Consider the following 12,200-nt stretch of genomic DNA (forward strand, 5'->3'; position numbering starts at 1 on the left):
TATTGTGGCAGTACTTCAGTGACTGGTGCAGTTTAAAACTTCTATTGAGTGTATCAATTAAAGTTAGAAAATGGTCATGTTTATAAGGTTGTTCACACTAAAATAGACAACTCTATATAGCTTGATGAAAAAAGTCTTCGGAATTGTGATGCTTGGAGGAAAGATGGTATGATGTGAGGCATGGAGACTTCACTGAGGGCAGTCAACACAGTGTTAATTGTGCCACATGCAAAGTTTAATGCAGTAACAGAGTTGACAGAAAATTATGCTTTTGTTTCAAGACATACAAAAGGAAGTTTGGTTGGTTGTTAAGGTACTTTGCATTTAAAACACTAATGAGAAACTATGATATTTTAGTATAGTACTGAAGACATAGAGTTAAACTGCGGTGGTGGTGCTGCGGTAGCATTGTCGCCTCACAGTAAGATGTTGTCCTGTTCGATTCTCAGCTAAAGCGTCTTCTGTGTGGAGACATGCGTGAATGGGCGTACCTTCGTTGAAGGTTGTGCATCAGGGCTGGCAACTTGGCACGTAAAAATCTACTACCAATCATTAGCGGACCGGAGTTCCGCTGTGGTGACCCCTAACTGGGAAAAGCCGAAAGACACAACAACAACATCTGAAGACATAGAGTTCAAACTGTGATCTTTATTACAGATGTTGCCTACACAAAGTAGAAAATCCTAAATTTCATGTTGCATTTTGCTATTTTGAATAATTGTTCAAATTGTGCCCTTTTCAGTAAAACAGTTCTATAATTACAACAAAAACAGGTGGAAAGGTAAGGAAGAGCAGTCTGTCAGGGCACTGAAACTTAATTAATACAGACAATCATGAGTAGATGTGCATACATTAAGATTCAAAACTATTAGCTGGACAGTGACAGAAACTGGAAAATGATAAAGCGGATGTGTGAACCGTGCATAAGGGGTAGAATGTGGCACTGTATAATGACAGCACACCAAAATGGGGTATGGGTAGCATGCTGGCTGCTGACTGTCCCAAAGGGAGTCATTTTGACATTGGAGATGGTTCAGATAGGTCAGGGTGATAAGGGCCTACAGTTCAACCGCATTTGCTATACAGTCCAGAAGGGGCATGGTGGTGGCTACTCAGTGGGCCATTACATTGTCAACTGTCTCCTCAACTCCTATCACACTGATGTCCAGGCCACAGCAGGTGATTGTGGTGTACAATCTATCTGGGAGAAATCAGAACCCCTAACCCTCCTGATGTTCTTCGTGTTTTACTGTTGAGTGATCACACTTGGGTTATCCTGCCAGGGGTAGCCCTCAGTAGGCCCGAATACCAGAGGCTTAGTTTTCTGTGTTGGTTGCTGTTGCTTCAGGACTAACATCAGCTCGTCAGTGGTATAAAAACAGGCAGCCAATGCCATTACATAAGTCTTTCTTGCTGAGGAACCCGAAGCAGTTTGCACGAGTGCCAATCGGCCGCTACCTTAGTTTTCATTTCCAAAATTGAAGTTGAAGTCTTCTAAAGTTAAGTACCCCATTGGGGGTCTTTTTTTCTTACTCTAACCGATGTCAGAAAAAGTTAACAATTGTCTCACCTGTGGAAAGCAAATACCACAGCGAGATTTCCATTCTTACTGCGTCACTTGTTTAGGCCCAGATCACGACTTCCCTCGCTGCTGGTTTTGTGCTTTGTTCAACACCCAAACTATTTGTCATCAGACCCTTAATTGTAGCTAAATACTTTCTCTCTTGATCTTTGTATTCCGATATGGCTTCGGTAAGCCATCTGACTATCGAGCTTCTGAAAAAAATGTTAGGGTAAAGACAGAGACGGACCGCGTAGGTCCAAAACTGCAGATGACACTTCCGTTAAGCTAGTCACCAGTTCGCCGGTACTCAGTGAGATGCTTTTGCAGCCCCTGATGCCTGCTTCGATGGATTTGCAGGCTGCTACCGAGACCCGTTCGGAGTCCGGTATGCCATGAGACTCTTCTTTGACTACAGAACCTGCGGATGTCTCTACCTTGGATTGGTCTGGAGCCACTGTGCAGGCACCGGCTTCTGAGGAAGTTCTTCGCACTACCGATTTTTCAACACAAACCGACGACTTCTTTCATGTCTTCAGTTCTTTTTAAAACTATCGAGTTTCTAAGGCCCAGAGTATGAGTTACGCCTAAAAACTGACGACCCAAACTCAAGCATCTGTTTCCTTGCTACTATCACAGATGCTTAAAATGGCAGAAGACCTTATCATGCTGATTAGGGGAAGCCAGCCTTCCCCTGCTAAAAGGAAAAGAGACTTTTTCCCTTTTATCTGACCAAGAGTCCGACGAGACTGAGGTTTCTGATTATGAAGACACGCCCTTATCTGCTTATGAGGATTCAGATGCAGAGGAATCCATTCCTTCTGCCTCTCCTTCAGAGGATTTTCCTTTTGGTGAAACCCTACATACTTTGAGAGAGCATTTCCATTGGGAATGCCAGGATTATCCTCAGTTCAAAAAGAGACTCAGGGAATTTTGAGATTTACCACAGCACAGACCCTTGGGTATCCCTCCTGTTTTGGATGTTGTGAATGATGTCTTTATGGAATCCAGTCTTACTCCTGATACTTTACCTTCAGCTCCCAGGAAACTTGATGGGTACAACAGAGTCCCTGACTCACACAAATTTCTTTTCAAGAATCCTACTGCTGACCCAAAGTTCATCTCCCAAGGACCTAAAAGAATAAAAGCAACCACAGCTAAGAATCCCACCCCTTCGGACAGGGATTCCCGAGCATTAGACAGATGGGGTAAAAAAGTATACACCTCTGCAACTCTTGCCATTAGAGCATTTAATTGTAAGTTCCACATGCTGAAATACCAGCAACATACTATGAAACTTATTAAGCAAAAACTATCTACCTTCTCTGACTGTGCAAAAAATTAAGAATTACAGGAGCTTATGCATTCTGCAAGCCAAGTCAGCAAGCATACCCTGCAACGTGGGTTCTTTCCCCCTAGAAGCATCTTGCAGGGTAGCAATCACAGGTTCTGTACTTAGAAGGCATGCCTGGCTTAAGGAACAGACCTTGCCAGACCATGTCAAATCAAAATTATTGGACGCAACTCTGAACAAAGACAATCTGTTTGGCACCAAATCAGAAGAGGTTTTAAAAAAGATGGAAGAAAAAGCTAAGTCTGTGCAGACAGTCAAAGATTATTTGCAAGTACAACCTCCAAGATTCAGTAGACATTGCCCCTCAAAACAGTGGTCCTTTCCAGCCCCCTCAAGGCCACCTCAGACTAGACCTAGAGGAAGCAGACCCCCCAGACAACAGTCTCGGGGCATGCAGAGATTAAGCAATGGAGTGCCTCCACTTCTAAAACAGGGAGTGCTAAGACACCCCCTTATGGAAATAATTCACAATGATTTCTCAACTCCTCCCCTCATTTCTGCCCAGTTGCTAATGCCCCTAGGAGGAAAACTTGCCTACCATTCCAAAAACTTGGTCTGCATCCCCAACAATCGATGGGTCCTCAACATAGTATCCCAGGGGTACAAATTTTATTTCCACATGCTGCCAACCCCAAAAGGGTTCCCAGATCATCCTCCAAACCAGTGAGCAGAGGTACAAAACCAAGTTCAGTCCCTGCTCTCCATAAGGGTAATTCAGCCTATTCCTGCAGAACAGATAGGCCAAGGTTTTTATTCCAGACTTTTCCTGGTACCCAGAAAACAGTATACCTGGTGCCCAGTCTTAGCTCTATCCATTCTAAACACCTTCCTGGTGGTACCAAAATTCAAAATGCTCACCCTACAGCAGCTTCTCCCTATGCTGCCCAAAGATGCCTGGTTAACCACCCTAGACCTAAAGGAGGCCTATCTGCATATCCCAATCAGGGACTATTGCAGAAAGTATCTACGTTTCAGGGCAGGATCTATGCATTATCAGTTCTCTGCACTTCCCTTTGGCTTATCCATTGCTCCCAGAGTGTTCACAAAATGTTTGGCTCCATTCATTGCCTTTTGCAGACAAGGAAATATTCAAATTTACCTGTACTTGGATGACCGTCAGGAAAAGCTGTTGCAGCACCTGACATTTGTAAAGGACCTTCTAACCTCACTGGAGTAAACTATCAACGAAAAGAAATCCAAAATAATCCCCAGTCAAAAAATTGTATTCCTGGGAGCAAGCTTGGACACAACATCCCAGATGGCATTCCTTACGTCAGAAAAACAAGCCTGTCTGACAAGCTATGTCTCTCAAATGGTCATCAGAACCCAGTTATCCTCAAGGAAAACCCTGCAAGCTCTAGGGTTCATGGCCTCCTGCATTCTACTAACTCCATATGCCAGACTGGATATGAGGAAACTTCAATGTTACTTAAAAAGTCTTTGGTGCCAACATTCTCAGGACTTGGAAACTATCATACCTATGATACCTTGTTTAAGGAAAGAGTTTCTTTGGTGGGCAGCAGCATGCAACCACAACAAGGGACTCCCCTTTATACATCCCCACACCACCCAGACTTTAACCACAGATGCATCAGACTATGCCTGGGGTGCACATCTGGATGGCAGGTGCATTCAGGGCCACTGGAGCCCAAATCAAATTCATCTGCATATCAGCCAGATAGAGATGCTACCTGTTCAGCATGCTCTTAACAGCTTTCAGATCCCTACTCTCTCTGGGTCCTCTTCTAATCAAAACCAGCAATACCACAGTGATGTGGTACATCAACAAGCAGGGGGGAACCCACTCTTACCCACTCTTCCGGCTAGCCATGACCCTTTGAGATATGGGCTCAGCCATGCATATTCACCTGCAAGCCCAATTCCTGCCAGGCAACCAAAACTCTCTGGCAGACAACTTAAGCAGTAATCTCCTAGACTCACATGAGTGGCAATTAAACCACAACACCTTCAGCCTTGTGACCCAGAAATGGGGTACCGTGAAGGTGGACCTATTTGCCTCCTCCTACAACCACCAGCTGAGCAAATTCTGCACCAGGGAACCTCACAGCAAGGCCTGGAAAGTGGATGCCCTGTCCTTCCACTGGGAAAACCTCTCAATCTATACATTCCTCCCCTTCCTCTTCTTACCAGAGTACTACTCAAAATAAGGGAGGAGAGACCTAGGGCAATCTTGATTGCCCCAGACTGGCCACACCAGCACCGGTACCCACTACTGCGCTGTTTCCGTTGCATCCGTGACACCTCCCTCAAATTCCAACTCTGTAGACTCAGCAGGAGGGAGAGTTCTTGCATCCACAATTGCACAACCTGAACCTGGCATCCTGGCTTATTCCTTGACTTCTGCTCCAGTGGCCAACCTAAGCAAGCAGATCCTGGATGTTATATGTGAAGCCAGATGACCCAGTACTAGAAAATCTTATGCTGACAAGCGGAAAATGTATTGTTCCTGGATCCAGAATAAAGGAGCTGACCCAGCACAGCCCTCCTTACCTCTCATCCTGGATTACCTAGCAGACCTACTCCACAGGGACCTATCCTTCTCTTCCTTTAAAATCCATGCCTCTGCCATTTCTGCACATTACAGCACTGACCCACCTCTCCTCTCACACCCTCTCATCAAGCATTTCCTGAGAGGGGCTAACAACTTAAGGCCACCAAGAAGAGCCCCTACCCATGCTTGGGACCTTAACTTTGTGTTGGAAAAGCTCACACTCCTCCCCTTTGAGCCTGCAGCTTCAGCAGAGTTAAAATTCCTCTCTTGGAAAACAGCCTTGCTTTTGGCCATCACTTCAGCTAGAAGAGTGTCTGAGGTACAGGCACTTATGGCTGTGGAACCCTTCATCATTTTCCATGCTGACAGGGTCTCCCTCAGGACTAACCCAACTTTCATGCCTAAAGTGGTGTCCAGGGTGTTTCTCAACCAATCTGTTCATTTGCCCACCTTTTTCATAAACCTCAAAATAAGGGGGAAAGGATCCTGCACTCTTTAGATGTGCACAGACAGCTCCAATTCTACCTGGATAAGGCTAAGCCCTGTATGAAATCTGACCAGTTACTAGACAGCTTTGCACCATAGGCAGAGGGCAAGGCCATATCAAAACAAACCATCTCCAAATGGATAGCACACTGTATCCATTTCTGTTACAAACACCATGGAAAACCACCCCCACAGGGGGACAGAATGGATCCCCCTTGGGCAACTTTAACCTCTACAGCCATTTTAAGAGGAGTCCCTACCAGGGACATCCTGGAAGCTGCAACATGGAGTTCTTTCCATACCTTCACCAAGCATTACCACTGCCTATCTTTTCCAAATCCAGGGCGGGCTTTGCACCCACAGTCTTGCAGGGCATACTAGCCAACCTCAACTCTTCTTGACTGCCTCCACCCATTCTTCAGCTTTGGGAATCTACCGAATTGTAATGACTGCAACAGTGAAACACGAAGAACATAGTACAGTTGTGTACACTTACCATAAATGTAGATGTTTGAGTGTATTCACTGTTGCAGTCCTGGTTTCCCACCCTCCAGCCCTCTTGTCTCTCTCTCTCTCTCTCTTTCTTTCTCACTTCCTCACTCCTTACAGGGCTATTGGTATTTACTTTCTACTTGTGGTGGTATTCCACCATAAGTTAGCTCCCTAGTTGGGGGCTCCTGACATTTGAGCCAAGAAAAGCTGATGAAATGGCGTTGGCTGCCTGTTTTTATACCACTAACGAGGTGACATCAGTCCTGAAGTGACAGCAACCAACGCAAAAATACTAAGCCTCTGGTATTCGGGCTGACTGAGGGCTACCCCTGGCAGGATAACCCAAGTGTGATGACTGCAACAGTGAATACACTCGAACATCTACATTTATGGTAAGTGTACACAACTGCACTTTCTTCTGACCCATAACAGCTGTAGCCACAGAGGTAGGGTCCAGCTCCAGTATTGATGCCTGCAGCTCCTTGGCTTCGTGTCCTGCAGGAAGGAGATAAAAATAGGAAGGATAATATTGCGATGATCTGGTACAAATTGAACAAAGAATATAGTACAGTATAGGAGGTAATTGCCACAGTGACCACACAAGTCTCAGCTGCCTCCTACAGCAGCCAACACAAATAACCTCCCACTTTGCCTATAGTGAAAGACATAAGGGAGAAACAGACATTTCACACAGTTGTAGGTAGGATACAGACCTCACTGCAAACCTACATTTCCATTTGGACAAGTAGGATAGCAGATGCTCCTAGGGTATCCACAGACTCGTAACCGAACATCTGTCGAGTAGGTAAACAACTTAGAGGCACAACAAAGAGACAGTTCCTCCACAGTAGCCCATCTGCTATGCCCTGGTTTCTGTCAATGGAAGTAGCCTTCAGTGGGATTACAGCTCTGAATGATCAAAAAAAAGGTAAAATTGCACTTGTAGCTGTACTAGCAACTTGAAATAATTACTGTACACTGTAGGCTTTGCTGCCTAATGTACGCTTTCCACTAATAGAGATCTTCAGGGTGATTACCACTCAGATCACCATACCAGTACTTGCATTGCCCACTTGTCCTGACAATGCCAGTGACAACACTAACCAGCTCAGCAAGGTTGCACCAGACATCCACCTTAAGAAGTGGAACTTGATAGGGTCCCAGCAGCCACTCCCTCATCTGACTGTATAACAGCTGCAGCATTGTCTTGCTGTACTTTGTACACCATCCAACCACTCTCAGAGGGGCCGAATGGAGAGATGATGGGGTCTGAATGGAGAGATGATAACTCAGCAAGCAAAAGAGAGTAGTATTGCTGGAACTGAAATTCATCCTCAAGTCTTGGTGATTACCTTCATGAGGTGGACCCTGTTTTTCACAAGGTCTCACCAAGCAGACCCTGATATATAAACTGTTTTTATATAGCATATATCATGAACAGAAGTACGTTAAAAAATAAACAAGATAACTGGGTGCACAAGACCCAGGATAAAACTGTCCCCAATCCTGTTAGGCGAACTAGTGCAAGGACTGAAAAAAAAATGACAGTGCAGTATCCTCAAGACATGGAAACATTCCTACAATGGCTGTAGGTCAGGCCCAGGGGGAGGATGGCCCCCCTGTTGTAGAGAGAAGTAGTAGTCCACAAAAATCACAAAAATTGATAGGCCAAAAAAGAGCCGTAAAGATGATAGAGTGGGCTGTTGAGGATAAAAAAGATATTATATATTGATTTTATTATGAAAAAAGCCCAGAATTTCCAGACAGAAGGTATACAAAAAGATTGAGAGAAATTAGAGGAAAGAAAAATACTTCCACAAGAAAAACTGTCAGAAGCTTCAAATAAAAATTGTGTTCATTAATACAACAGATTTATGAAAAACATTATATAGACCAAGAGACCTTGATCTGTTTGGAAAAAAGAAGCTTCTGAGGAAGTGCAAAAATATAAAGAACAAAATCTAGAGACTTTTGAAAGGTATACAAAAGAAATATGGACATGGGAAAGAAAGAGATCTGATATGGTGCAATATTTAAGCAAAAGAGAAAGCTAAATTAATCAACACAAAAAAGGCAGCCCCAGAGATATTCAAAGGAAAATGCAGGCAAAGGCAACCAGGCATGGAAAATTTTACAATAAAAAAATAAGATCACAAAGAGGGAAAGTAGAACAGAAAATTTGTAAAGTAGAAGTTAATAAAGTAGAAGTTGAAGTTATGGAATACTCGCAAAGTGAAGGATTTAGTGTAGAAAGTCTAACACAGGATGTCCTTCTATTCTCATTTTACAGTATTCATAACTGTAGGGACATCCAGCCAGTATACCAAAGTCTTAGGAGCAGGGTTACGTGCAATGTTTAATGTCAGAGCCATAAACCAACGTTGGCTATAAAGGTGACAGCTGCACATACCTACTTCAGAACTTTTCTGCTGCAGTGATCTTTGGACCTCTGATCATCAGATTTGGTAAGCAGTTTGCTCATTTGACTGCCATCCACTACAGATAAGTACCCTTTGGGTTTTTTGTTATCTATTAGTTTTTCAGACATACATGTCGACTAGAAAGGGGAAGTGTGCTTGTGGAAGACAAATTTCACACAAGGACATGCATGATAAGTGTTTGTTTTGTCTAGGGGAGGCCCATGACCATACGTCTTGCGACATTTGTAAATCATTTGTGCCTAAATCTCTTCGCAGCCATCTGGCTGCTCTCAAACTCTATCTCGAAAACCAGAGAGTGTGGCATCTGGCATTAAGTATGGAAGGTGTGGGGTAGGTACTTCTGATGAGCCACCTAGGAAGAAGGCCAAAAAAGTTAGGCCCGATGCCCATACTGTACCTCAGTAGTCTGTTGAGACTCTCGAGGCAGATGTTAGCCCAGGATCCCATCGGACGTCTGTTTCTCAGTTGGAACCTGGAACGTAATGGAATCTGGCCCGATGGAAACACTGAGTATGTCCTCTGAGGTTGATCAGCCATCAGAACCTGATGGCAAGGGGGAACCACAGCTCATGATGTCGGAGGGGCCTACCCCTGCTCTGCAATCTTCCCAGACATCGGGCTCTAAATCAACTCATCCTTCAGCTCCTCTGAAGAGAGAACAAAAATTAAAACATACAGAACAGCAATCTGCCCCTGGATGAGAAGTTTTCGCCCAAAATCTTTTCAGGGTATTCCAGGGCCTACAGTCACAGGTACCTCAACCTGCTCCTACTCCTGTGCAAGCCTTAGAAGGGTCAGAGGAAGAATACTCATCCTCTGAAGAGTCCCTTACTTACTTTTCATTACCCCTGAGGAAGAAGACTCTATCAGTCCTGAATCTCCAGGGGAAGAGTTTTCATTTGGAGATACCATCTCTCTCATGAGAGAAAACTTCAAATCGCAAGCCTCAGATGTCTCAGAATCAAAAAAGAGGTATTTTGAATTACTGCAGATGGATCAACCTTCACCATTTGCAGTCCTTCCCTTGCTTTCACCCTTTCAAGATGCATTTTCGGCTGCTTCTCAGGCCCCTGACTCTCAACCCACAGCTTCTAAATGCCCAGACAGGTTCTATAAAGTTCCTCAGGATACTCGGTACCTGTTCAAGCACCCTCCTGCAGATCCTGCAGTCATAGCAGTCTCAGCTGACAAATCCTCTAGACAACTGCCTTCTACCTCTTTATTCCCTACTGACAAGCACAGCAAGTTTATGGATAGGCTGGGATATACTTCTTCCACACTTGCCATCAGTGCCCTAAACTATCAAACCCACATGGCCAGGTTTGCTGTAGACTCCCTTTCTAAGACTTCTGCCATCATACCTGATGTACCAGACTTGCCTGCTAAGACTCATCTAAACTCCCTTCTGTCCACTGCCTCACAGGTGACTAGGCACTCCATTAAGTGCAGTTATGATGCAGTGGAGGCCTCTTCAAAATCTGCAGCTTCAGGCTCTGTATTGCGAAGGTACTCCTTGGTGAGGCCACAACCTCTCCCTGTGGATGTACACAGTTATTGGATGCACCACTAGATAATAAGGCCCTTTTTTAGGAAGCATCTGCAGAACTCCTCAAATCCCTGCAAGAAAAGGGAAAGGAGTTGCAAATTTTAAAACATTTACTGGTCTCATCTATCCCTAGTTACCATAGAAGCTACCCTCAAAGGACTTCCTTTGTTAGGAGTTAGACATCTCATTCTGCTCCACCACTGGCTAAAGGACGGAGGCAAACTAGGAAACATTCCACTCCTAGAACCCCTTCCTCCGGTAATAACACTCACTTTCAGAGGCAGCCTGACCAGGACAGTACCCCTCAACTGTGACTCAAACCCACTACCTTTCTCCATCTCCCTGTACTTTCGCCCTACCCACCTGGCAGAAGATCACCTCAGAAACCTGGGTCCTCTCCATAATTGAAAAAGGTTATTTTTTGACGTGGTGGGCTCTACCCCCTTCCAGGGGATACCCCAGCCCCCCTCAAGCCAGCTCCATCTTCTCCCCTATATTCTGCATCAACTTCAGGCCTAGGACACCATAGAAAAGGTCCCACCACAACAGGTAAACAGGGGATTTTACTCAAGGATGTTTTTGGTCCCAAGAAAAGATGGTCCTTGGAGACCAGTTCTGGATTTGTCCATATTCAACCTTTATCTCAAGGTTCACACATTTGGAATGCTCACCTTGCAGCTGCTGTTGCCCCTCATTACCTTTCAGGCTTTTATGGTATCCCTGGATCTGAAGGACGCCTACCTTCACATTCCTCTTCACCCTTGCTACAGGAAATTCCTGCGTTTTTCAGTAGGTTCCTTGCATTTGCCTCTCCACAGCTCCCAGGGTGTTCACAAAGGGTCTCACACCAGTGATTGCCCACTGCAAAACACAAGACATTAAAAAATACCCACATCTAGATGACCTATTAATACTTCACCAGGACCTTCATACCCTGCTACATCACCTATACCTGGTGATTAGAACCCTGGCAGACCTGGGGTTCACTGTAAACCATGAGAAGTCCCACCTGACTCCTACAAAAGACCTAGACTTTTTAGGGTGCAGGATAAGAACTGACAAGATGGCAGCTTTCATTCCCTGCCAGAAGGTAAAAGACCTCACTCTTTACCTTCAGAAGCTTCTCTCTCTTCAAACACTTTCAGCCAGAGAATTCCTGAGAGCCCTGGGACACATGGCATCCTTGATATCAGTGCTCCCTCTGGCAAGGCTGCATATGAGGAAGATCCAGTGGGCACTAAAGACTCGTTGGAACCAACATTATCATCCTCTGGATACCTCCCTACCCTTACTACCATGCCTGAAAAAAAAGTTGGAATGGTGGATTACAGTCATCAATCTCAACCAGGGAATACCCTTGCAGTTTCCCCCACCCTCACAGCAAATCTTCACAGATGCTTCAGACCTAGGTTGGGGGGCAGTTTTACAACACCAGCAAAAACTAAGCAAAGTGCAGGGAGAGTGATCTCCACTCAGGCAAAGGGACCACATCAACATCAAAGAGATGAGGGCCCTTTACTTAGCACTTCCAACCAGTCCTCCTGCCAGGCACCTTGAAAGTAGTCACAGACAATATGACTGTCTTGTAGTACATAAACAAGCAGGGAGGGACAAGATCTTACCCTCTTTGCAACCTAGCCATACAGATTTGGTCTCTAGCTTCAATTCTGCATATTCACCTGCAAGCAGTGTACATTCCTTCAGCAGAGGATGCAGTGGCAGACACTCTCAGCAGAACTTCTGCACCCTCTCACGAATGGATGTTTCACAGAAAGGTGTTATACACAAGTGGGGTATTCTCAGGCAGA

The 12,200-nt window shown here is 44.9% G+C and overlaps 1 protein-coding gene across 4 annotated transcripts in view; it reads left to right on the forward strand.

Annotated features, from left to right (window-relative positions):
- PTK2B (protein tyrosine kinase 2 beta) overlaps positions 1 to 12,200 on the forward strand; it is a 2,401,727-nt gene that overhangs the window by 388,421 nt on the left and 2,001,106 nt on the right. The window lies entirely within an intron of this gene.

Source organism: Protopterus annectens, chromosome 2.part1 (assembly GCF_019279795.1).
Source record: "Protopterus annectens isolate FY-2018-M chromosome 2.part1, PAN1.0, whole genome shotgun sequence".
Lineage (NCBI taxonomy): Eukaryota > Metazoa > Chordata > Ceratodontiformes > Protopteridae > Protopterus > Protopterus annectens.